Here is a 27,886-nt window from a genome sequence, read left to right as displayed (position 1 = left end):
CCACAGTCAAGGCGTTTATAGATTCTGTCCCGTGTTATTTCCCTGAGGTCTAGGAAGCTATAAACTGGGATTGAAGCATTTCCCCATCATCCAAGTATTTATTCGGATTCTCTCCTGTGTGGATTGTCTGATGTTTAGTAAGGTGTGAACTCTGACTGAAACTTTTCTCACAGTGCAGGCACTTATAGGTTTTCTTTCCCACATGGATTCTCAAATGGTTAAAAAGACCTGAGTGCTGACTGAAGCTTTTCCCACAGACCAAGCATTTATAGGGTCTCTCTCCTGTGTGCAATCTCCGATGGGTAATGAGATTTGAGCGCTGATTGAAGTTTTTCCCACAATCCAAACATTTATAGGGTTTCTCTCCCATGTGGATTCTCAAATGGCTAAGAAGACCTGAGCGGTGTCTGAAGCTTTTCCCACAAACCAAGCATTTATAGGGTGTCTCTCCTGTGTGCAATCTCTGATGGGTAATAAGACCTGAGCACACACTGAAACTTTTCCCACAGTCCAAGCATTTATAGGGTCTCTCTCCTGTGTGGATTCTTCCATGGGTAATAAGGACTGAGCGCTGACTGAAGCTTTTCCCACAGTCCAAGCAATCATATGGTTTCTCTCCCGTGTGGGTTCTCTGATGTACAATAAGGGCTGATTGTGAACTGAAACTTTTCCCACACTCAAGGCATTTATAAGGTTTCTCTCCTGTATGGATTCTCACATGGCTCATAAGACCTGAGCATTGACTGAAGCTTTTCCCACACTCAAGGCATTTATATGGTCTCTCTCCCGTGTGCAGTCTCCGATGTGTATTAAGAGTTGAGCTCTGCTTGAAGCTTTTCCCACAATCCAAGCATTTATAAGGTTTCTCTTCCATGTGGATTCTCTGATGGTTGATAAGGCCTGAGCGCTGACTGAAGCTTTTCCCACAGTCAAAACATTCATAGGGTCTCTCTCCCATGTGGATTCTCCTATGGCTAATAAGGCCTGAGCGCCAACTGAAAGTTTTCCCACATTCCAAGCATTTATAGGATTTCTTTTCCATGGGATTTGTCTTCTGGGCTGTGGTTCCTTGAGGATCATTGCCTCCTCCCCCACATTCAATGGATTCATCCACTTTCTTCCTTTGGTGGTTTCCCAGTTTCTTCTCTGAACTGTGCCAATTATTCCAGGCTTTTCTCTCTTCCAGGCAGTGGGAAAAATTCCCCCCACCTCTTCTCAAATACGTCTCCTGCACTTCCACTTGCTCCGGACCTTCCTGCTGTGGATTCCCCTCCTCATTTCCACTCACTGTCTCATCACCTGCTGAGGGAGAGAGAGAATTCAGGCAGGAGTCACTGCCTGGGCTGGTACAAAGGACAGAAAGGGGAATAGCAAAGAAGGAAAACACAACAAAATAACTGCCTGGGACACTGAGAAATTGGATTCTGCCTCCACATCCTGTCCAAACTCTCAAAAAAGTGAAGTTGTGAAGAAAATTCCTGACAGCTAACAGGGTGGATGGGAAGCCATGAGCAATAGCCACCATGATGATGCAATGTCTCCTGGCCACAGCCTGACCTGGGTGAGATGAGGCAGAATTGAAGGTGCTCACTCCACATTTTGGAGATGTTCAGCTTTCCTCACCTGTGTGGGTGCCTCCTGGGATCTTCCTTCCCTCAGGGGCCTGGAGATCTGGGACCCAAGGCTCTTCCCTTCTTTCCAGCTGGGCGATCAGGTCAGGTTTGGGAATGGAGAGTCCTGCTCAGGGGGTGAAATCAGGCATGATCAGACTGCACTGAAGACTGGTGTATTTGTCACAAAGGACACATCTTGAGTTTAAACAGATCCCAAGGTATGCTGGAGGGTTGTGGGATCTGAACAGATGGGAACAAGGTCATTGAGCCCCCTTGGGAGAGGCAGATGTCTGGGGAATAGGGCAGGTATCACACCCTCACTAGGAGTTTTCAGGATGTGTGCACTCTGAGGGACTGGCTGAGGCACACCCAGTGCTGGCATTAAACCTCTGCCTCTGTCTGAACGTCCGGAGCTCAGAGCCCTTCCTGCAGATGGAGCTAGTCCCATGGAGGAAGGGGAACAGAGATCCTGTGTGTGAGAATTAACACAGATAGGACCATACCTTGCTTCTGCTCCCGTGTAAGCTGGAGGATGAGGATCAATTATGTTCATTAGGTCCATGACTCTTTATCCCATTGGATGGAATATGGAGGTGAATGATTCTTCCCCTCTGGAGTTGTGCACTAGATGAACCAACCATTCCCCTCTAATCTCACTGACCAGGGAAGAATTCCCTGACCAGATGCAGAAATGCAGGCCCTATGGCTTCAGATAGCTGAAAGGACCCAAATCCTTACCCAGCGAGGTCACAGTCTCATAATTCTCCTGCATGACGTCCATGTAGAGGGCTCTCTGACCGGGGTGCAGCAAAGCCCATTGCCCCTTGGTGAAATACACAGCCACCTCCTCGAAGGTCACCGGCATCTGAAACAACAGTTGCTCCTCACTGAATACCTGCTGCCCCAGCCACCATCCCACTGTTCATGGGGGAAGAAGCACAAAACTAGGACAGCTCTGGCAGGGCCAGAGGAGCAGAATCCCTCCCACCCCCACCCAGCTCAGAGCAGCCAGGAAGCTCCAGAGAACAGAAAGAAGATGAGAGCTCCTTGTCCCTCCCCACAGATGGAGGAGGGCAGGGTCTTCTCATTTACCACACACCTGTGGTGTTCCATAGGGAACAGTTTTGAGTTCTCTTCAATAGCTTCATCAATGACTTAGAGAATGGCATAGAGAGTACACTTACAAAGTCTGAGGATGATACCAAGATGGGAGGGGTTCTAAGTGCTTTGGAGGATAGGATTAAAATTCAAAATGATCTGCACAAACTGGAGAAATGGTCTGAAGCAACCAGAATGAAATTCAATAAGAATAAATGCAAAGTACTCCACTTAAGAAGGAACAATCAGCTGAATGCATGAAAAATGGGAAATGAGTGCCTAGGAAGAAGCACTGTGAAAAGGGATCTGGGTGTCAGAGTAGAACACAAGCTAAATATGAGTCAACAGTGTAACACTGTTGCCAAAAAAAAAAAAAAAAAAAAAGCAAACGTCATTCTGGAATGTATTAGGCATTGTCTACACTAGAGTTTTGTCAACACAAGTTACGCTGACGATCAAAAATCAGTATAATTACATGGTTTGTGCATGTTCACACAACACTCCTTTTGTCGGCGGAGCGCATCCGCAATGGTGCTCTAGCCTCGGTGCACTGTGGGTAGATATCCATTGTGCCACTTGCTGCCTTCTACAGCTAGGAGTTGCGGGAAGGTGGAGTGGATTGCAGTGCATCATGGGTGTGGGATCAACATCCCATGATGCGGTTTTTCCCCTCCCACCTTCCTGGAAATGTGTGGGGATCGCTGTGTGGAAGCTGACAACTCCAGACTGCTACCGGTTGGTCGCGAATCAGTTTGGATTTGAGGCTGAATTAACACAAGTGAGCAGGGCCATTAATCACAGCCTGCTGTGAAAGACTGACTCTTGACAATGTGTGTGAAATAGTGGGTTGCTTTGTGGCAGTGGGATTCCCTGACTGCAGCAGGGCAACAGATGGCATGCATATTCCAGTTTTGGCCCCAGCCCATCTTGTGACAGAGTACATCATTCTAAAGGGGTACTTCTCTATGGTATTGCAGGCACTTGTGGATCACTGTGGGCATTCCAAGTCCATCAACGTGAGGTGGTCCAGGTAGATGCATGCATCTTCAGGAACACGGGCCTGTACAGAAAGGTGCAAGCAGGGACTTTTTTTTTCCAGATTAGAAGATTCCAATGGGGGATATTGAAAAGCCTTGTGATCCTGGGAGACCCAGCATACCCCTTACTCCCATTGCTCATGAAGCCATACATAGGAAACCTGGACAGCAGCAAGGAATGTTTCAACAGTAGGTTGAGCAAGTGCCGAATGACCAAATAATGTGCCTTTGGCAGATTAGAAGTACGCTGACACTGCCTTTATGGCAGATTAAATGTAAATAGGCGTAGTAGCCTGCTGTGTACTCCATGACATTTGTGAGGCTAAGGGTGAAAAGTTCCCCCTTGGGGAGAAGTGCGGAGGCAGATGGCCTGGCAGCTGATTTTGAGCAGCCAGATACCAGGGCTCTTTGGGGGGGCTATTAAAATCAGGGAGGCTTTGAGGGACCATTTTGGACAATGAGCACCAGTAACGTCTTTCTATATAGCACTCTTCCATGCTTTGTTAACTTGCCACCTTGCATGAAAATTCTGATGATTCCGCACAGTGATTTGCAGTCAGCAAATAATCAAATTGCCACTGTGTATTAATTCCAGCAGCAACCACCGTGTGTAGGAGACAAATAAAGGTTTGTTATCTTTCAGAGGAGTATGTTTTTATTAAATACCAATGAACAACACACACAAAAGACTTGGTGGGAAGGGAGATAACAGTGAAGGGCAAGTTGGCTTTTATAGCTGTGTTTAAGTCCAACTGTCATTTTGGAAGCTGTCCAAAGGAGTGGAGTGTATGGGGTACCAAGACGGGCTAGGAAGTTGCCAGGGATGTGTGGAAGGAGTTTGGGGAGGGCATGGAAAGCAGTTCTGTATTGGCTGCAGGGGCTGGTGACCCCACATGTATTCTGCCTGCTGAGTGATTAGGGATTTCAACATCTCCGTTTGGTCCTCCATCACTTTTATCAGCTCCTGGACCATTAAAATTCACTCCTGGCTCTCCTTCCTCTCCTGCCTGTCTATTTTATAATTTTCTTTTAAAATCTCTCTCCACGCCCTGCGTTCTTGTTTTCTGGCCTCGGAGGACTCAAGCACCTCTTGAAACATGTCCTCCTTGGTCACTTCCTTATCTGGTAGTGGCGCTCCGTCAGTGTGTAGGGAGTTCCCTTGAAGGCCACATCTGCAGAAGCGCAAGAAACAACAGAGGCGTGATTGTTAATGCACACACAGCATTGAATCATTATAGTAAAAGACATCTCTTTTTAAATACAAACCATTGTCTCACCATCCTCTTGGCAAGCACACACAGCTCGACAAATGACAAACATGGTGAGTTCGGTTGGGGGGTGGGAGAGAGGCTCAAGATGGGGCAAAATATCTAGGTGGTTTTTTTAAGGGGATCACTGCAGGCAACTAGGGACAATATTGTAAATTCCACCACCATTTTCCAAAGGCAGGGGGTCATTGAAGCCAATATATCACTCCTGAGGGTAAGCAAGGGTGCATCTTGGGCATGCGTGCAGTTTCAGACCAGGTCCTATGCTGCTCGCCTGTGTGCCGCTTTGGTCCCCACACAAGTGATTGCCAATTGGCGCAGGGAAGTTTCCTACAATGGGGGAAGGAGCATCAATTCAAAAAGATCACTTACCAGAGCTCTCTTCTCCTGCATCATGCATGCCAGAAGCGGACTGCCGGGACTGTCTAGACTCCTCCGGAGGTGAAAAGGAGGTCCTGACTCACCACGCCACTGGATGACCCTGCCGTGCTCTCCACATTGTCCTCCAACTTGACCTCTGCATCCAAGACTTTGTCCACGGGATTGAATCCACTGTCTGCTGTCTCCAGGCCTGCCGAAGTATCCACGAGGCTCTGGGCAGTAGAGGCGGAGTCGATACCAATGATAGCATGCAGCTCCTTATAGAAGCGACAGGTTTTCAGCACAGCACCAGAGCGATGGTTTAACTCCCTAGCCTTCTGGTACACCTACTTTAGCTCCTTTATCTTCACATGGCACTGATGTGTGTCACGTTCGTAGTCCTTATCCTACATGCCATAAGAAATCTGTCCGTAGTCATCAAAGTTCCTAGGGCTGGACTGGAACTGCACATCCTTCTCTTCCCACAGTACTAGCAGATCCATCAACTCCAGTGTGCTCCAAAGGGGAGGGAGTTTGCTTTGTAGAGCAGCCATGGTCAACTGGGGAGATGCGATGTGAGCTCTTCACGCTGAGCTAACAGGAAGTGGAATTCCAAAAATTCTACAGCCTTTAAAGGAGGAAGGAGTGGATACCTGTGTATCTGGGTGCAGGGCAACAGAGTTCAAACTGCTGACCAGAGCGGTCAGGATGGGCATAGTGGTCTCCTGGAGGCCATTTACAGCAACATAACCAAGCTCAATATTTACACTGACACTTTGTCAATATAACTTTGCTGCAAAAAGCTCTATGCCTCTCATCAAGGTGGCTTTATCTTGTTAGCAAAGCAGGAGAGTTCTTTCAACAGAAGGAGCACTGTAGTGTGTACACCTCCACCATTTTATGGATGAAAGCTGAGGTTTGTCAACAAAACTCCACAGTGTAGACAAGACCTTAGTAGGAGTGTTGTAAGCAAGACAAAAAGTAATTCTTCCACTTTACTCCACACTGATCAGGCCTCAACTAGAATACTGTGTTCAGTTCTGGAAGCCATATGTGACCCATCCGTGCATAGTGTAGACCACCTGGAAATGCCAAGGGCATGGCAGGCTGCAAAAGGAGAGCAGATTCTCCCAGCATTGGTGGGTGACACTGAAGTCAGACTTCCCAACCAGCCACAAACAGTGCTTCTGATTCCCCACACTGGTCATCAAGAAGATAAAACAAAATATACACAGCCCCCTTTACTGCATTTTAGTCTCTGGCTCCCAATCAGCCACTAGATCCAGTAAAGAGATCAGTTATTTAAAACTCTATGCTCTTTACCAGAAAGGTTCTCCTGACCCCAAAGGGTCAGTCAAAATACTATGCTGCCAGCCAATCCTTTACTAACTAAACTAAAGGTTCATTATAAAAGGAAAGAAAAACTATAAAAGAAATGTTAAATGATTAAAGCAATCAGATACATACAAATAATTGGAAAGTCCATATATATCAGGTTTTCATTAGGATTGTGGAGTTTGCAGGCTTGTGTAGTCCCTCTGGTGCACATCCAGTACCTGGATGGGTCTCAGTCCTTTGGTTCACAGTTTCCGTTAGGAGTTGATCCAGAGGTAGGGGAAGGGTGAAAACTAAAGAGTGACTGATGACTGAAGACAAAGTGGTGCAGCTGCCTTTTACATCCCTTGGCCTTTGCCATGCTGCTTGTGGAAATTTACAGCAATAAGATGGAGTTGAGGGTCACATGAGTAAGTCCTGGTGGCTCATAAGGTGTAGCCCCTGGGTTCTTTCCCTGGGCTTATTGTACCTTTGAGTTTCCTTAATGGGCCATTAAACAGCTTACTGCTGCTGCCATCCTGTCTGGGGTGTTGCCCAAAAGCACAACACAAGTTGAACTACAGATACATCCAACATATCCATAACTTCCGGTACAAATGACACATACATATAAACAATATCCTAATATTTAGCAAATTATAACCATTCTAATGGTACCTGACATGACATATCTCATATGAATTATTGCAATAATGAAATATTGATGTTAAATAATATCATAAATGGTCCCCCTAATCCAGCCAGCATTACACCATATTTCAGGAAAGATGTGGATAAACTGGAGAAAACCCAGAGAAGAGCAAGAAAAATGATTAAAGGTCTAGAAAACAAGATCTATGAGGGAAAAGTGAAAAAAATTGGGTTTATTTAGTCTGGAGAAGAGAAGACAGAGGGGACAGAATCACAGTTTTCAAGTACATAAAAGGTTGTTACAAGAAGGAGAGAGAAAAATTGTTCTCCTTAACCACTGAGGGCAGGACAAGAATGGGCTTAAATTACAGTAAGGGCAGTTTAGGTTGGACATTAGGAAACAGCTTCCTAACTGTCAGGGTGGTTAAGCACGGAATAAATTGCCTAGGGAGGCTGTGGAATCTCCATCATTGCAGATTTTTAAGAGCAGGTTAGACAAACACCTGTCAGGGATGGTCTAGATAATACTTAGTCCTGCTTTGCGTGCAGAGGACTGCACTAGAAGACCTCTTGAAGTCCCTTCCAGTCCTGTGGTTCTACTAGGCATGGGCTGATCTAGGAAGCAGAGACAGGAATCCCAGCACCTCCCCTTTGTATTTCATGGCAGTCTCTGCCTAGTGGGTTCAGGCTCCAGCACTCTGGTCTATTTTCCCAGCCCTGTCCAGGGGGTTGTTTCCTGTTTCCAAAATGTTCACCTCCACACACCCACACACCCACACCCACACCCACGGGCCTGTTCATAAATCAGGCTCCAGGCTGAGCATGTCCCGGCAGGTCTATCACACCCTGTCCCACTCCCTGCCTCACCCTGTGTATTTCCTGCCCCTCCCCTGCAGCTCCCCCCAAAATCCCCTGCTTGAGCTGGCTCCACCAGAGCCATTTCCCTCAGTTATGTTATTATAATACAGACCTGACCCCTCCCACTGGGACTAAACCCACAAGACACTTTTAAACCCTCCCAAGAACAGAGTCTCTGAGCCAAATCCTAGAAATGGAGCAGAATCAAAGGAGCCACTTTAGGGGATCCCCCCTGACGCCGTCCCCAGGGCAGCACGTTCCCCCAGCAATACAGGGACGAGGCAGAGGCAGGAACTGGCTTTTCCTCTCTCTGCTCCTCGTCTTTGTCTGAGGACAATCAATCTGCCCTGGGGATGCTGCAGAAATGGAGCTGGGTAGGGTTGGGTGCTGGGAATGTCCCTCCCCACTTATTGCTTCTGCTGCTCCTTCCAGTCTCCCTCCACTCTCCCTTCTGCATGGAAGAACTGGTTACTGTCCTGCCATTCCTGTGGGAGTTTCTTCTCCAATGGCTACTGCCACTGCTATCAGTGAGGGCAGCATCTCTGGGACTTGCAGAGACATGGGGACAAGAGACAAGATGAGGAAGGTCTGTTTGTGCAGAGTCACATTTCTGCCCATCCCCAGAACATTCCCCCAGTTCCCTCTGATCACCTGGAGTCTCTGGCTCAGGAGTTGATGCCGGCAGAGCCCAGAGCTGCCCAAAGGGATAGTTCCAGCCACAGGAAAACGTCCCCCCTTGGCTGGGCACAGTGAGGCTTTAATGAGGGTCTGTCCCAGCACGGATCCCACTGGGCAGCAGCAACTGCTCAGCCCAGACTCCCAGGTCACAGTGGAGGGAGGAGCATCTTCCCCAGGAAGCCCAGCTACCTCTAGGGCTCTAGTATCCTGAGCACAGAGACTGACACCAGCCTCCCCTGCTGTAGCAATTCCCAGAGCTTTCTGCTGGGGGCAGCTAGTGACCAACCCTCCCCATGCTGCCCCTGCTGCCCCCAGGGAGAATCAGGCCAATGCTGATCTCATTTGCCCATCTGGATTCACGCTGGAACCAGAGAACCAGTTCAAACTGGTATTTCCTATTGAAACGGGAAACGAACCTGAACCATAATTTTGTTTTACTGATTGAACCTGAACTGAACAGAACACAGAAAAAGGGGCGGGGACCAGTTAACAAATATTCAGCATTTTTTAAGCTCAGTTTTTCTTTTTTAAAACTACGGTGATCTTGTTTTCATTTTAAGAGAAAACAACAAAGCAGCCAATAGGCTGGTGCTGGCTCCCTGAACGGACCAGCCCAGGGCAGTGAGAAGGGAACGGGAATAGAAGCGGCCAGCCCACAAGTGTAGGGAGGAAGAGGGGAGACTTGGCAGCTGCCTGCACACCATGAGAGGCAGAAGGGGGCGCAGAGGTAGATGAGCCATCTTGGAGATGTCCCCTGGGGAGAGAACAGGTGGGATACTCCCTGGGCCCTGAAGTTCATAAAAGCCTTTCAAGACAAAGGGCAAAGGTAATGGCTCCCCAGCCTTCTCCCTTTAGACAGGCTATGGTTCACCATCTCCAACACCTGGGGCCACTGCTCCCTCCAGTTGCCCCACTTGAGGCAGGATCCATGCTCCAAATTCCATTCCCAACTGAAGCCAGCTGCAGAACCCACTCCCAACCCACCCAGGCTCTGTCTGATAGACCAACCCTGAGAGGAGGTGTGTGGGTTTGGAGGTGGGTTTCTCTTCACCCACCCTGGCTGGCTACGGCAGCCTCAGATCAGAGTCAAGAACTATAGATACAGATAGATATAGATATCAATTCCCACTGTCAGAAGAAGACAAAAATCAACGTGAAATTTCATTTTACCAAAACATGGCTGAAGATGGAAATGTTTAAATCAGAAGTCAGAAATAATGACATCACAGAATCAATGTCAGACATGTCTGAAATGGAAAGATGAATTGGAACTTCTTCTGAAAGTTTGAGAAATCTCTAAAAAGAAAGCAATATCTGGATGAAGGAAAGCCCAAAAAAGGATTGGACCAATTCTTGATTCATTTGCAGATGAGACGATCTCAGTAAGAAAGAAAACATATCAAACTACTGGGAACATCAGAGAAATGTCAAGCCCAAGCTGTATCAACAAGCAAAAATTTTACTGGCAGTTCCAGCAACACAAGAAAATTTCCATGACTCAAATCTATCCTTTCACTGCAGAGGTCCAAAATGACAAAACAAATATTTAAAGATGTTACTTTAGGTTGCTCAACAAATGCTTCCTAAAAAAAAAAAAAATGTGTTTATTTGACAACAGAAAAACACTAGGAAAATGTATGTAAAGTTAAAGTTAAAAATAGTCAAAAACCAGAACAGTTCCCATTTTAAGTTGCAGCTCTCTTTTTTGAATTTACCTCCACTAACACGGACATAGGATTTAATCCGGTAACTGGATTTTTATGTTTGTTTCTTTGGGTGGCTTAAACCATCAATAAAACCCGACATATTGAACACAACTGAACCCAAACCTGAACCGAACCAAAGTAAATACCAGGTGTTCGGGCTCCTTGCCTGCTGCTGCCAGCAGTGACTCTGGTTTGACACAGAATCCTGCACAGAAATCAGAGCAAGACCCATCTCAGTCCTGTCAAGCCCAAGCATTTAACATTCAGGAGTCAGACCCCAAAATAATGAGACTGGCTTTTAAAACCATTAAAGACTAAATTGGGAGCAGGGTGTGTGTGTGTGTGTGTGTGGTGGTGTGATGATATTTGCCTTTAAATCCTGAGCCGCTAGGGGACGTCCTCCCCCCACACCCACTGGCCGGGGGACACCCTCCTCACCCTCTTCTACCCCATGGGCTGGGGAAGCTGCCACTGCATCTCTCACCATCCCTCCAGCCCCCCCTTCCGCAGCCAGTCTCTGTTGAACTCATATTCTCCCTCCAGCCTCCCCACAGCTCCTTTTCTTTCTCTTTATCCCCCTCAGTTTCCCTCTATTCCAGCTGCTCCCCCGACCCCCCAGGATTCTCCCTCTGCCCCCTGATTCCTGCGTTTTCCCCCAGCAGACCCATAACCCCATGGCCCCTCCCGCCCCCAGAATGCCTGGTCACCCCGCTCCTGCTTCCTCACACATCCCAGGTCCCCCCTCAGTGCCCTCTGGCTCCCAGAGCCCCCAGCTCCTGTGCAGCCCCTTCTGGCTCCCTAACCCTCTGCCCCGTCCCCCCAATCCCTCACTGCGAACAATGGGAGCTGGGAGCAGCCTGGGACATCCCCCTGCCCTGCACACAGGCTGCACCGGGCGCATCGCTCCCTGGCGGGGCGGGCAGGTCTCACCATCTCTCCACGTGGGGCCTCCCTGGAGCAGGCTCTGGGTCCCGGTGATCGGGACAAGCCGGGCTCTGCACCGGGCGAGTCTCTCGGGGAGCAGCGGGAATGTTCCTGCCTCGATAGGAAACCTCCCGTCCGCAGCCAGGCTCCGGGGTCCCCAGCGGCAGCAGCCGAGGCCCTGGGATCTTGCGATGAACGGGGGTGGATTTCACCGCAACAAAGAGTCGCTACAGCAAAGCCAGTCCACTTCACTTCCTGCAGGCAGCCAAGCTGGAGTGAGCCCGGATCGCTCCGCCCAGCAGCGCCTCCTGGGTCCTAGCAGGATCGAATGCACTGGGTCCGGCCTGGTGGTGACTGGGTCTGTCTTTTATCATTATCATTTAATTGATCGTTACTCCCCACCCAGCATGTGATGGCTGGGTAACATTGTCTGATTTTCCACGGTCTGGTTTGGCAACTTGAAAGTTGCGTGGTTGTGTATTGTTATTGGCCACCCTGTGATGAAACCTGCGGTGGGTAACACAGTCACGTTGTCAGTCCTCTCCCTCTTTGTGTTTTCATGGTTCCTTTATGAAAATTAATCAAATACACAAATCAGTAAGTAAATAAAAAGGCTGACCTGCAGCCACCTGTCCCTGTCTCTGACCCTGACCCTGCCTCTCTGGGGAACCACATTCCCTAGGAACAGGCAGCTCCTCTCAGCATTATAGAGGCACTGAGTCAATGGGCAGACAGAACAGAGACATCCAGATTAGACATCTGTGCAGACTTGGGAACACACCGAGAATCCCCGCAATTAACCAGAACATGGGGGGATGGGTTCCTGGGTCTGAGAGAGGCTGCCCAGACCCCAGAGAGGTAGGGGACATCCCGGGGACGCTGATTCTATGTGAGATTCACTCTGGTACGGGATTGATCCAGGGAACAGTTTGTAAGACATGGTCTCTTTTCTTCACAGCAAGCTCCCAGTACTTCAGTTCCACCCCCCAGCTCTGCTGATGGCCTTCAGTCCTGACACACAGCCTGCTCCCCATCCTGCCATTCCAGCCCTGGGGGATCCAGACACTCACCCAGCTCTGCTGATGCCCCTCAGTCCTGACTAAAGACCCACTTACTATTACTCCAGCCCTAGGCTCCCTCCCCCCCTACATTTCTGCCAATGCCTCTGTCCCATCCCACTCCCCATTTTGACCCTGGGCTATGCCCTGAGGCAGCTCTAGCTCCTACTCTGCTTCCTACAGGCCCCTGGGGCGGAGGGGTGTGTGCCTTGCACAGTGCCAGCTGGGTCTGCGGTGGAGGATGCACAGCCTGGAATAGAAGTTGGCTCATGTGGCCTGCATGTAACAATTATTTATTCAGTGCTTAGGAGTCCCGGTCATGGAAGAGGACTGTTGTACTGGGCTCTGTAGAAACACAGAACAAAGAGACGTCCCTGCTGCCCAGAGATGTTAGGCTCTAAGATGAGAGATGACAGATAGCAACTGATGGAGAGTACAAAAAAATGAGACAATATTGGTTAGCATGATAGGCAGTGGTCTCAGCACACCAGCTTAGTAGGGTCCCCAGCCAAGATCAGGGTCCTATTGTGCTGGGGTCTACTTAGATGTGGGGTAAGTGATGGTTCCTGCCCGAAGGAGCTAACAATCTTAAAGTTCCAAATCACGTAAAAAGTTTCACATGTTCTTCACTTTACTTTCTGTGAATAGTCCCATTGAATCAATCAGGATTACTCACAGGGCTGAAAGCTAAATCTGTGAAGGATCAATGCCTTAACAGACAAGGGAAGGTTCATTATCCCCAGTTTACACAGAGGGAAATTGAGGTATGGTGTAATTCAGTAACTTGCTTCAGGTCACTCAGGGAGTTGGTGTTAAGGCTAAGAATTGAACCCACATCTCCAGTGTGCTAGTCCAGTGCCTTAACAACAACGTCACCCTTCCTGTTAGTGACTTTTTTCCCCCTTCATGCTGTTTCCATCCTTTGCTCCTTTTGTGTCTTGGTGTCTTGTGCATTTATAGTTCCTCCTGTTTGGCTGTTGTGAGTGTAAAGTGCTTAGCATATTTTGGGTGTTATATAAATAAATAACTCATTTATTCAATCATCAGAACGGCCATACTGGTCGAACCAATGGTCCCCCTTGTGACCCATCTGTGGTTAGGGTAGACCATCTGAAAATGCCAAGGTCAGGGCAAGCTGCAAAAGGAGAGTAGATTCTCCCAGCACTGGTGGGTGACACTGAAGTCAGACTTCCCAACCAGCCACAAACAATGCTTCTGATTCCCCACACTGGTTATCAAGAAGCTAACACTAAAATACACACAGCCCACTTTATTGCATTTTGGCTCTGGCTCCCAATCAGCCACTAGATTCAGTAAAGAGACCAGTTATTTAAAATTCTACACTCTTTGCCAAAAAGATTCTTCTGACCCCAAAGGGTCATCCACATCACCAGATCAATATAAGTTGGATTTTACCCAAAATACCAGAATGCCAGCCAATCCTTGAGTAACTAAAATTAAAATGATCATAACAGGAAAGAAACAAACTATAAGAGAAGTGTTAAATGATTGAAGCAATCACATACATACAAATGATTGGAAAGTCCATATGTATCAGGTTTCTAGTAGAATGGTGGAGTTTGCAGGCTTGTATAGTCCCTCTGGCATACATCCAGTACCTGCATGGGTCTCAGTCCTTTGATTCACAGCTTAGTTGTAGATGAGTTGGTTGATCCAGAGCTAAGTGAAGATGTACTGAACAAAATGGATGTGGTGATGGTGAAGCTGCCTTTTATGTCCTTTGGCCTTTGCCATGCTGCTTGTGGAAATTTACAGGAACAAGATGGCGTCCAGAGTCACATGATTAAGTCCTGGTGTCTCATCAGGTGTATCCCTGGCTTCTCCCCTGGGTCCATTGTACCTGTGAGTTTCCTTAATGGGCCATTAAGCAGGCTAGTGCTGCAGCCATTCTGTCTGGGGTGTCGCCCAGAAACACAGCACAAGTTGAAATACAGATACATACAAACATATCTGACTTCCAATACACATATAACACATGAACATAAACATTATCATCTTACTTAGCACAATATAGCCTTTCTAACGGTACTTGACACGGCATATCTCATATGAATTATTAAGATTTTGACATATTGATGTTAAAAAATATCATAAATGGCCACCCTAATCCAGCCAGCGTCACACCTCTAGCCCAGTATCCTGTCTTCCAACAGGGGCCAGTGCCAAGTGCTTCAGAGGGAATGAATAGAACAGGTAATTGATCCATCCTATCAGCCATTCCCAGCCTCTGGCAAACAGCAATCTTTGCCTATCAAAACTAATAGCCATTTGTGGACCTATCCTCCATGAATTTATTTAGTTCCTTTCTGAACCCAGTTATAGTCTTTGGCCTTCACAACATCCTCTGGCAAGGAGTTCCACGGGTGGACTGTTCATTGTGTGAAGAAATACTTCCTTTAGTTTGTTTTAAACCTGCTACCTATTAATTTCATATGGTGACCCCTAGTTCTTGTGTTATGAAAAAGAGTAAATAAAACTTTCTTATTCACTTTCTCCACACTAGTCATGATTTTATAGATCTCTATCATCACACCCCTTAGTCGTCTTTCTTCCGAGCTGAAAAGTCCCAGTCTTATTAATCTCCCCTCATATGGAAACTGTTCCATACCCCTGCTCATTTTAGTTTCCCTTTTCCAATTCCAGTATATCTTTTTTGAGATGGGGTGATGAGATCTGAATGCAGTATTCCAGATGTGGGTGTACCATGGATTTATAAAAAGGCAATATGATATTTTTTGTCTTATTATCTATCCCTTTCCTAATGAGTCCCAACATTCTGTTAGCTTTTCAGACTGCTGCTGTACATTGAGTGGATGTTTTCAGAGAACTATCCACAATGACTCCAAAATCTCTTTCTGGTAGCAGATAATTTAGACCCCCATTATTTTATATGTATAGTTGGGATTATGTTTTCCAATGTGCGTTACTTTGCATTTATCCACAGTGAATTTCATCTGCCATTTTGTTGCCCAGTCACCCAGTTTTGTGAGATCAACTTTGTAACTCTTTGCAGTCTGCTTTGGACTTGAGTAGTTTTGTATCATCTGCAAATTTTGCCACTTCACTGTTTACCCCTTTTTCCAGATCATTTATGAATATGTTCAACAATGCTGGTCCCACTACAGACCCCTGGGGGACATCATTATTTACCTCTCTCCATTCTGAAAACTCACCATTTATTCCTACACTTTGTTTCCTATCTTGTAACCAGTTACTGATCCAGGAGAGAACCTTCCCTCCTAAGCCATGACCACTTACTCTGCTTAAGACCCTTTGGTGAGGGACCTTGTCCAAGGCTTTCTGAAAATCTAAGCACACTATATACACTGGATCACCCTTGTCCACATGTATATTGAGGCATGATTTCCCTTTACAACAATCATGTTGATTCTTCCCCAACAAATTGTATGCATCTATGTGTTCGATAATTCTATTCTCTACTTTAATTTCAACCAATTTGCCTGGTATTGAAATTAGGCTTGCCATCCTGTAATTGCCGGGATCCCCTCTGGAGCCTTTATTAATATTGGCATCACATTAGCTATCCTCCAGTCATCTGGTACAGAAGCTGATTTAAATGATAGGTTACATACCACAGATAGTAGTTCTGCAATTTCACATTTGAGTTCCTTTAGAACTCTTGGGTGAATACCATCTGGTCCTGGTGACTTATTACTGTTTAATTTTGTTCCAAACCTCATCGAATGACACTTCAATCTGGAACAGTTCATCAAATTTATCACCTAAAAAGGATGGCTCAGGTTTGGGAATCTCTCTCACATCCTCAGCCATGAAGACCGATGCAAAGAATTTATTAGTTTCTCTGCAATAATCTTATCTTCCTTGAGTGTTTCTTTAGCATGTCAATGGTCCAGTGGCCCCATTGGTTGTTTAGCAGATTTCCTGCTTCTGATGCGCTTAACAATTTTTTTGCTGTTACTTTTTGAATCTTTGGCTAGCTGTTCTTCAAATTCTTTTTTGGCCTTCCTAATTATATTTTTACACTTCACTTGCCGGAGTTTATGCTCCTTTCTATTTTCCCAAATAGGATGCAACTTCCACTTTCTAAAGGATGCCTTTTTGCTTCTTTTACTTTGTTGTTTAGCCATGGTGGCACTTTTTTGGTCCTCTTACTATGTTTTTTTAATTGTGAGGTATACATTTAAATTGAGCCTCTATTGTGGTGTCCTTAAAAAGTTTCCATACAGCTTTCAGGGATTTCACATTTGGCACTGTACCTTTTAATTTCTGTTTAACGAACTTCCTCATTTTTGTGTAGTTCCCCTTTCTGAAATGAAATGCTACCTTGGTGGCCTACTTTGGTGTTTCCATCCCACCCCCAGGGATGTTAAACTCAAATGAACAGCTACATAGTACAAACTGGAGAATAACTGGCTAGGTGGTAGTACTGCAGAAAAGGATGTGGGTGTTATAGTATATCAGAAATTGAATATGAGTCAACAATGTGATGCAGTTGCGAAAAAGGCTAATATCATTCTGGGTGTATTAACAGAAGTGTCATATGTTAGTCATGGGGGTATTTGTCCTGCTCTGCTTGGCTCCTATGTCCAATTCTGGGCATCTCACTTTGGAAAAGATATGGACAAATTGGAAGGTGTTAGAAGAGAGCATCAAAAATGATAAAAAATTTAGAAAACCTGAGCTATGAGGACAGGTTAAAAAATGTGAGTATGTTTAGTCTTCAGAAAAGAAGGCTGAGGGGGTCCCAATAACAATTTTCCAATATATTAAGAGCTGTTATAAAGAGGACTGTGATCAATAGTTGTCCATGTCTACTGACGGTAAGATGAGAAATAATGAGTTTAAATGGAAGCAAAGGGCTATTTTGGTTAAATATTAGGATGAAATTTCCAACCATCAGGATAGTTAAGCTCTGAAATAGGCATCCAAGGGAGGTTGCGGAATCCCTATCACTGGAGGTTTTTAAGAACTGTTTGGTCAAAGACCTGTCATGGATGGTCTAGGTTTACTTGGTCCCGCTTCAGTGCAGGGAGATGGGCTTGATGACTTGTTGGGGTCCCTTCCAAGCCCTACATTTCTATGATTCTATTAAATTGTGATCCCCTAATAGCACCCTCTCCACAACACCCATCTCCAGGCCTTAGTTAAGCCACCTTCCAGGTGTCCTGGGGATTGATCTCAGGGGACAGATTGATTTCTCTTTCTCCTGTTTCCAGATGGAAGAGATATGATATGATCCTTAACTGGCTTTCCTCAGAGCTTTTACCATGCTGCCTTCTGTAATCCATCATTTGTGCAAAAATAGATATTTGCAGCAGTAGGACTGAATACAGGCAGCTCAGACATATGGACCTCTAATACGTCTTTGAGGATGACTATTCAGATGCTGATCCCTGTGGGGGAAGGAAGGTGAATTTCCAGACTTGAGTAACCTTGGGCTCAGAAGTATTATAGAATCGTAGGACTGGAAGGGACCTCAAGAGGACATCTAGTCCTATCACCTGTTCTCATGGCAGAACTAAGTATTATCTAGACCATCCTTAACTGATGTGTGTCTAACCTGCTCTTAAAATTCTCAAACAATGGAGATTCCACAACCTCTCTAGGCAATTTATTTCAATACTTAACACCCTGACAGTTAGGAAGTTTTTCCTAATATACAACCTAAGCCGCCCCTGCTGCAAATAAAGCCCATTGTGTCTCGTCCTGTCCTCAGAGGCTAAGGAGAACAATTTTGCTTTCTCTTTCTTTTGACAACCTTTTATGTACTTGAAAACGGCTATCATGTCCTCTCTGTCTTCTCTAGAGTAAACAAACCCATTTTTTTCAATTTTCCCTCACAGGTCATGTTTTGTAGACCTTTAATCAATTTTGTTGCTCTTCTCTGAACTTTCTCCAGTTTGTCCATATCTTTCCTGAAATGTGGTGCCCAGAACTGGACACAATACTCCAGTTGAGGCCTAATCAGCATGGAGTAGAGCAGAAAAATTACTTCTCGTGTCTTGCTTACAACAGTCCTGCTAATACATCCCAGAATTGCGTTTGCTCTTTTTGCAACCGTCTTACACTGTTGACTCAAATTTAGCTTGTGATCCACTATGACCCCCAGATCCCTTTCTGCAGTACTCTTTCCTAGGCAGTCATTTCCCATTTTGTACACATGCAACTGATCGTTCCTTCCTATGTGGAGTACTTTGCATTTGTCCTTCTTGAATTTCATCCTATTTATTTTAGACCATTTCTCCAGTTTGTCCTGATTATTTTGAATTTTAATCCTATCTTCCAAAGCACTTAGAACGCCTCCCAACTTGGTATCATCCACAAACTTTATAAGTGTACTCTCTATGCCATTCTCTAAATCATTGATGAAGATATTGAACAGACCCAGAACTGATCCCAGCAGGACCCCATGTTATATACCCTTCCAGCTTGACTGTGAACCACTTGTAACTACTCTTTGGGAACAGTTTTCCCAACCAGTTATGCACACCCACTTATAGTAGCTCCATCTAGGTTGTATTTCTGTAGTTTATGAGAAAATCATGCGAGACAGTATCAAAAGCCATTATATGTTATTTTATTCCATTGCTATGTGGGGATTTGCTGATTGTGTTAAATCTCCAGAGCAATTGCTTCCCTCTCCACAGCAAAGAAACTAGGCCACTTCAGGAATCTTCGGGTGCTGGAAAAGGTAAACTATACTTTTGTTGCTGATCATTGTGTGAGAGACATTGTCTTCTGTATCTTTGCTGAAGCCATAAGAATCCCCATTGGCCCCTCCTCCCTAGCCCCCACCCCATCTTCAACCACAGGAGACAGAAATCTGACCTGTCAGCTCAGATCTGGACCTTTCCCATTGTGCAGCTGAAAACAATAAGGAATTGGGATATCAGGCAGCGTTCCCAACCTCTGCTATCCACAGGGATCTGTCCAAACTCTGGAAGGGTACAAGGCACGGTCAGTCAACCTTAACTGTGCATTACCCAAGTTTTGGGCAGTGAATTTCCTTGTTTTTGAAGAAGTGATGGTGGTGAGGAGGACATGAATAGCGGGCCCCTGTAGAGCGGGAAGGAGGGAAATTCCAGAGAACACCTTTCTGCCACTCAGCTACCAGTTCTCCTCCTGGCCCCTCCACTCCCCCCATAGGGCTGGAGAGACCAGGGGAAGGAGGGACGGTAGTAACCAATGGGCGGTGAGGAGTACATCTACCTACTAGAGGCAGCAAAGGGAAGTGGAGCGTGTTGTCAGGTGTTTCTGTGTGTGTGTTCAGTGTGTATGCTGCCCCAGCTCTGCACAGATAGCCAATACAGCAAACCACAATTGAATTACCCAGTAAAGACCAGAAATCCGTTTCAGTAACAAAGGCACCAAGTTTATTAACAACGAAGCCCAATAAAAGGCACCCTATACATGCGACACATACACTTAATACGTGTCTGCCCGTGACAATGGACTGGCTTAGTAAACGGCGGGACAGTCCGTTCTTCACCCAGTCAAAGACACTCCCTTTGCGACCCTCTTTTATATACTGGTACAAACAAGTTTTATCTTGCCTCTCTGACGTGTGTAGTTGTCACCCTCTCATGTGGCAAGATACCACCCTTTACTTTGCACAGAATGATTCAATCAAAACATCTCTATCATATTCTCTTGACCTCGGAGGGAGCAGTATGTCCTTGTTATCTTTGAGAAATGAACTCGTACCATTCCTGGTATCAGGATATCCTGGAATGTGCTTGCGTGTTCTGTGCCTAGCATTTCTTTAGGAATGTGTATTTCTGCAATACCAGCTCTGTTCTTGCCAGTTTCTGTGATTTCTGCTAACTTTGCTTCATAATGACAGGGCTTAGCTGCTGCCTTAGTGCAGGCCTCAGGCCCTGGCCTGTCATACTAGGCCTTGTGTCTTAGGTTCTCATTTTCTGCTAGAGAGAGGAGACCCAGACTCCCTACCCCACTTCAGGGGCTATATGGGGAAGGAATTTTGCACAACCAGGTTCAGAGAAGTGTGAAGTGACTCATTTTTTACAAAAGTGGCGTCCCATGGGTCTCTGGTGCCCGGGGGCCAATGCCTGCATTTGCCCCCTCCCACCCCCCGCCTCACGCTCCCCTGATGAAGGGCAGGAGAGGTCCCTGGCTCCCACCAAACGGCACCACCACCCAAGTGCCCTGGGGAGGGGGAGTCTGTACTTGTGGGGGGGACATGCCTCTTTCCTCCCCCTGCACCCCAGGGACTTTCTGGCACTCATGGCAGTGGCTCCCCCTGCTCTGGCTAGACTCCACCGCCGCCCCCTATCACACTGACCTGCCGCATGGCACCCACCTCCCCCCTCCAGCCCTGCCACCCAATTAGATCTGGGGTCGGCTCCCTCTAGTGGAAGGGAGGGCCTCACCCCCCTAGCCAGGGAGTAGCGGGGGGGGGGGAGGTGAGTTCCTCCTCCTGATCACCCACAGCTCCCCGCCCCCCCCACCTGCCCCTGGGCTTCATCCAGCCGCCTCTCAGAGCCTCCTGCGCCCCCTGCACCTCATGAAGGACCCCTCCCTCCAGGCCAGCGCCCACTCTGCTTCTTCTCAGATTCAGACGGCCCTTTAACGTCACTTTGCTGTCCCCATCTCCTTGCAAGCACTTTCCCAAACAAAGACGGTGGTTACTCTCACTGCCTTCCCTGCCGGCCCAGGTCAGTCAGCTCTGAGCACAGCAACAGTCTCTGCCCTGGCTCCAGTCAAGCCGTCAACAGCTTCTGAGGCTCCCTGCTCGATCAAAGGTCCAGCAGACTGAGCAGCAGCAGCTTCCGACTTCCTTGCAGCAGCTCCCAGTTTGAGCAGAGCTCCATCACCCAGTCTCAGCTCCTCTCCAAAAATGGAGCCCAGTGCATGCTCTCCTTGCATTTCCTAGAAGTGGATGTCTCTCTCTCTCTCTCTCCCCCAAGGCATCATAGGATGTGTAGTCTCCAAGGCTGGATTGCAGCACTCGGGATCTTCCCACTGGAACACGACCAATTAAGTTCAGAGGCCCCTCCCATAAAAGGTGCTTACATTTATATATACATTTGTGAGTAAGCTGCCTGAAGTTGGGGCCATGACAGGGCAGAGGTGAGGTTGTATGGGTGACCTTGCTGTGCATTTCCGAACCAGACCATGTTTGTTTTACTTTTACTTGTAACCCCCACTCTGAATGTGTCGGGCATTTAATGCAAAACAAAGGACACTGGGAGTGTGAGAAACTAAATTCTACTTTATTGTTCCAAAGGACGAACAAAGATAGACTCCTTTCCGCTCCCCCAGCCCAACTCAGCATGGTACTTTTCATCCCCAGCAAGGTTAGCAGGAGGCAGGAAGGCCCAACAGTTCAGCAGCCAGGGCTGCAGCAGGGAGGAGGGGATGATCAAGACTTCTCCTCCTTTGTCTGGGGATTGCTTAGACCAGGCAAAGTCAGAGGGTCGCTGCTCAGCTCAGGGTCAGCTGCTGCTGGAACCTGCCCCCGGACATGGGCAGATGGATACTTGGGAGCCAAATGCCACTGATGTGTGTGGGAATTAGGAAATGGAGTTTTTACTATGGCCAGCCCCAAGCAAGGCACAGAGAGAATTTCTCTCCTGTGTGGAAGAGTCCCTGATGTCCAATGTGGTGTTAGATCCAACTGAAGCATTTCCCATGCTAAGGACAGCTGAGAGGCTCTTCCTTGTGTGGATTTGCTGATGCTTGACACCGTGCCAGTAGCAAATGAAACTTACCCTGCATTCAGGCTCTTTCTTCTGTTAATTATCCAATTGGGAATAATGTGTGAGCTCAGACTCAATCTTTTCCTGCTATTATTGAAGCTTTTCCCAAAACTCAAGCATTTATAGGTTCTCTCTCTTGTGCAGATTGTCTGATGTGAAGCAAGGTTTGATCTTCAAATGAAACTTTTTCCACAGTTGAGGCATTTATAGATTCTGTCCCATGTGGATTCTATGATATTTAGGAAGCTATGAGTTGGGACTGAAGCTTTTCCCATCATCCAATCATTTATGAGGTTTCTCTTGTGTGGATTGTCTGATGTTTCGTAAGGTTTGAGCTCTCACTGAAACTTTTCCCACACTGGATGCACTTGTAGGGTTTGTCTCCTGTGTGAGTTCTCTGATGTGAAATGAGATTTGAGCTTTTACTGAAGCTTTTCCCACAATCCAAGCATTTATAGGGTTTCTCTCCCGTATGGGTTCTCTGATGTATAATAAGCGCCGATCGTGTATTGAAACTTTTCCCACACTCAAGGCATTTATATGGTCTGTCTTCTGTGTGGAGTCTCCAATGGGTAATAAGATTTGAGCTCACACTGAAGCTTTTCCCACAATCCAAGCATTTATAGGGTTTCTCTCCTGTGTGAGTTCTCTGATGTGAAATGAGTTTTGAGCTGTGACTGAAGCTTTTCCCACAATCCAAGCATTTATAGGGTTTCTCTCCCATATGGGTTCTCTGATGTGTAATGAGTTTTGAACTCTCACTGAAATTTTTACCACAATCCAAGCATCTATATGGTTTCTCCCCCATGTGGATTTTCCCATGGTTAATAAGACCCGAGCGCTGACTGAAGCTTTTCCCACAGTCCAAGCATTTATACGGTCTCTCTCCTGTGTGCAGTCTCCGATGGGTAATGAGATTTGAGCTCTGATTAAAGCTTTTCCCACAGTCCAAGCATGTATAGGGTTTCTCTCCTGTATGGGTTCTCTGATGAGTAATGAGTTTTGATCTCTCACTGAAGCTTTTCCCACAGTCCAAGCATTTATAGGGTTTCTCTCCCGTGTGCAGTCTCCGATGAGTAATAAGACCTGACCTCCCACTGAAGCTTTTCCCACAGTCTGAGCATATATAGGGTCTCTCTCCTGTGTGAATTCTCCCATGGTTAATAAGGCCTGAGCGTTGAATGAAACTTTTCCCACAGTCCAGGCATTTATAAGGTCTCTCTCCTGTGTGGATTCTCACATGGTTAATAAGCACTGAACGCTTGCTGAAAGTTTTCCCACAATCCAAGCATTTATAGGGTTTCTCTCCCCTATGGGTTCTCTGATTTGTAATAAAGGCTGATACTTGATTGGAACTGTTCCCACACTCAGAGTTTTCATATGGTCCCTCTCTTGTGTGGATTCTCCAATGGCTTATAAGAACTGAGCTCTGACTGAAACTTTTCCCACACTCAAGACATTTATAGGGTTTCTCTCCTGTGTGGATTCTCTCATGTACAATAAGGGCCGATGGGGCACCAAAACTTTTCCCACACTCAAGGCATTTATAGGGTTTTTCTCCTGTGTGGATTCTCTGATGTATAATAAGGGCTGATGGTACAGTGAAATTTTTCCCACACTCAAGGCATTTATATGGCCTCTCTCCCGTGTGGATTCTCCTATGGCAAATAAGGCCTGAGATGTCACTAAAGCTTTTCCCACACTCAAGGCATTTATAAGGTCTCTCTCCCGTGTGCAGTCTCCGATGGGTGGTAAGATTGGAGCTCTGATTGAAACTTTTCCCACAGTCCAAGCATTCATAGGGTCTCTCTCCTGTGTGGATTCTCCCATGGTTAATAAGGCCTGAGTGCTGACTGAAGCTTTTCCCACAGTCCAAGCATTCATAGGGTCTCTCTCCTGTGTGGATTCTCCCATGATTAATAAGAACTGAGCGCTGACTGAAGCTTTTCCCACAATCCAAGCATTTATAGGGTTTCATTTCCTTGTGATTTCTCAGCTGAACTGTGCTTTCTTTGGGATCCTTGCCTCTTGCCACACATTCAATGGATTCATCTGCTTTCTTCCTTGGGTATTCCTGGTGTGGTTTCCTCTCCTTGTTCTCACTCATTGTCTCATCACCTGCTGAGAAGAAGAGAGAATTCAGGCAGGAGTCACTGCCTGGCGTGGTAGAAAGGACAGAAAGGGGAATAGCAAAGAGGGAAAACACAACGCAATAAGGCTATGTCTACATGAGCACTTTTTTCGATATAACTTATGTTGTTCAGGAGTGTGAAAAAACACCCCCTTGAGCAACAGAAGACACTGACAAAAGCGCTGGTGTGACAGTGCTATGTTGGCAAAGAGCAGCTACAAAGGAGATCTCTCAAGTGTAGACATGGTCTAATTACTGGAAGACGGAGAAATTGGATTCTGACCTTCCCATTCCATGCAAACATTCACAGGGAAGTGAAGTTGGGGAGAAATCTTTCATGGCTTCCCACCCGCCCTGATAGCTATCAGAAGTTATCTGCCATCATGATACGACACCTGCTGACCACAGCCTGACCTGGGTGAGGTGAGGCAGACCTGAGGGTGCTCACACCACATTTTTGGGATTTTCAGATTTTTCCTTCATGGGCCATATAATTTTTGTGTCAATGTCACTGGCTCCTCACCTGGGCGAGTGCCTTTTAGGATCTTCCTTTCCTCAGAGGCCTGGAGATCTGGGATCCAGGGCTCTTCTCCTCCTTCCAGCTGGACGATCAGGTCAGGTTTGGGAATGGGCAGTCCTGTTCAGGGGGTAAAATCAGGCATGAACTGACTGTACTGAAGATAGGCAGAATATTTGTCACAAAGGACACATGTTGAGTTTAAACAGACCCCCATGATTTGCTTGAGGATCTGAATATATGGGAACACAGTCACTGAGCCCTCTTGGGAGACTCAGTTGTCTGGGGGAGGGGGAGCTGTCACACCCTCATTAGGAGTTTCAGGATCTGTGTGCTCCAGGGGACTTCCTGAGGCATGCACGGCTCTGGCGTTAAACACCTGCCTATTTTTAAAACTCCAGAGCCCTATCTACACATGAAGTTAGTCCCAAGAAGGGAGATGAACAGAGATTCTGTGTGTGCATGAGAATGAATGCAGATAGGATCATATACTGCTTCTTTCCCTGTGTAAACTGGAGGAATGGGAATGAATTAGCATGTCCATTAGGTTCATGACTCTCCTATCCCATTGGAGGGGGTTCAGAGGTGAATGGCTCTCTCATACGGGAGCTGTGGACTAGGTGACCCATTCCCCTCTAATCTAACTGACCAGGGAAGAACCTGACCAGATGCAGAAATGCAGGCCCCATGGCTCCATATAGCTGAGGGGACATGAATCCTTACCCAGTGAGGTCACAGTCTCATAATTCTGCTGCATGACATCCCTGTAGAGGGCTCTCTGACTGGGGGCTAGCAGAGCCCCCTGCCCCTCGGTGAAATACACAGCCACCTCCTCGAAGGTCACCGGCATCTGAAACAACAGTTGCTCCCCACTCAGTACCTTCTGCCCCAGCCACAATCCCACTGTTCATGGGGGAAGTAGCACAAAAAAAGGACAGCTCTGGGAGGGCCAGAGGAGCAGAATCCCACCCCCACCCTGCTCAGAGTGGCCAAGAGGGTCCAGGGAACAGAGAGAAGGTGAGAACTCCTTGTCCCTCCCAGCAGATGGAGGGGGGCAGGGTCTTTTCATTTACCACACACCTACTAAGCACAGGCTGGGTATGGGAAACAGAGCTCCACGCAGGGAACAGGGACAGGAACCCCAGCACCTTCCTTTTGTATTTCACTGCAATCTTGGGCTAGTGGATTCAGGCTCCAGTACTCTGGTCTATTTTCCCAGCCCTGTCCAGGGGGGTTGTTTCCTGTTTCAGAAATGGGGGAATGTTCACATGCCCCAATGGGCCTGTTCATAAACCAAGCCCTAGGCTGAGAATGTCCCAGCAAGTTTATCACAGCCTGTCCCCTTCCCTGCCTCACTCTGTGTATTTCCTCCCCCTCGCCCACTACAACAACCCTCCCCAGTAGCTCCCCCAAAATCCCCTACCTCAGCTGGATCCACCACAGCCACTTCCCTTCTCCGTCCCCCAGGACCTAGGAAGATGGGATGACGTGGAGCAAAAGTTAGTCATTATTCTGCAGCCTCTCAAGGTGAGAAGAGCAACTGGGGAGGTTTCCAAATCAGCATTAGTCTATTTCACACCCTGATTCCCCCAGACTCTTTCCCTGCAGAAAGACACTCTAGACTCCGCCATGCTGGGAAAACCTCAAGTTACATTATTACAACACACATCTGACCCCTCTCACCGGGACTAAACCATGAGATACTTTTAACACCCCCCTTCCCCACCCAGGAAAAGGGTCTCTGGGCCAAATGCTAGAAAAGGGCACAGTTAAAGAAGCCACTTTGTGGGATTCCACTGACACTGTCCCCGAGGCCAGAACATCCCCCCCAGCAGCGCGAGGACGAGGCAGAGGCAGGAACTGGCTTTTCCTCTCTCCGCTCCTCAGTCTGCCCCAGGATGCTGCAGTAAATGGAACTGAGCAGAGCTGGGAGCCTCCCTCCCTGCTTATTGCTCCTGCTCCCCTTTCAGTCTCTCCACTCTCCCTTCTGCATGGCAGAAAGGGTTACTGTCCTGCCATTCCTATGGGTGTTTCCTCTCCAATAGCTACAGCCACTGCTAACAGGAGTGTGACTCTGGATGTGATGGAACAGCAACTCTGGGACTCCCAGGCACATGGGGAGCAGAGATGGGGTGAGGAGGGGCAGTTTCTCCAGAGTAACTTTCCTGCCTGTCTCCAGCACTTTCCCCCAGTTCCCTCTTATCACCTGAAATCTCCAGCTCAGGAGTTGATGCTGGCAGAGCCCAGGGCTGCACTAGGGGACTGATTCCAGTCACAGGAGAAAGTTCCCCCTGGCTGGGCACAGAGGGGCTTTAATGATGGTCTGTCCAAGAACAGACCCCTCTGGGCAGCAACATCTGCCCCAGGAAGCCCAGCTAACTCTAGGGCTGTAGTATGCTGAGCCCAAAGAGAGACTGACACCAGCCTCCTCTGCCTTAGCAATTCTCAGAGCCCTCTGCTGGGAGCAGCTAGTGACCGAGCCTCCCCATTCTGCCCCTGCAGCCCACAAGGAGAATCAGGTCGATGATGATCTCATTGGCCCATCTGGACTCACGCAGGAACTGGAAAACCAGTTAAAACCAGTATTTGGTACCTGAACCTGAACCATAATTATGTTTTACTGACTGAACCTGAACTGAGCTGGAAAAAAATAAGGGGGAGAAAACAGGCACCACCTAAAATAAAGATTCTACATTTTTAAGCTCAATATTTTTTTAAAAAATCTTCGGTGATCTTATTTCCATTTTAAGAGAAAACAACAAAACAGCCAATGGGCTGGTGCTGGCTCCCAGAACGGCTGCCCCAGGGCTGTGAGAAGGGAATGAGCGTAGAAGGGGAAGACAAGGAGGGGAGAGGGGAGGCTTGGGAGCTGCCTGGGAAGCAGAAGAGGACCCAGAGGTAGGTGAACCATCTCTGAAATGCTCCCTGGGGAGAGAAGAGGTGGGATTCTC

The 27,886-nt window shown here is 47.2% G+C and overlaps 1 pseudogene; it reads right to left on the bottom strand.

Annotated features, from left to right (window-relative positions):
• Positions 1-6: 6 nt before the first annotated feature.
• Positions 7-26,545, bottom strand: LOC137142525 (zinc finger protein 850-like; annotated as a pseudogene).
• Positions 26,546-27,886: the final 1,341 nt, after the last annotated feature.

This window comes from Emydura macquarii, unplaced genomic scaffold (assembly GCF_026122565.2).
Source record: "Emydura macquarii macquarii isolate MOO-44397 ecotype Brisbane River unplaced genomic scaffold, CSIRO-AGI_Emac_v2 contig_3231, whole genome shotgun sequence".
Lineage (NCBI taxonomy): Eukaryota > Metazoa > Chordata > Testudines > Chelidae > Emydura > Emydura macquarii.
The sequence above is the reverse complement of the archived record's forward strand: the minus strand, read 5'-3'. Positions and strand labels throughout refer to the sequence as shown.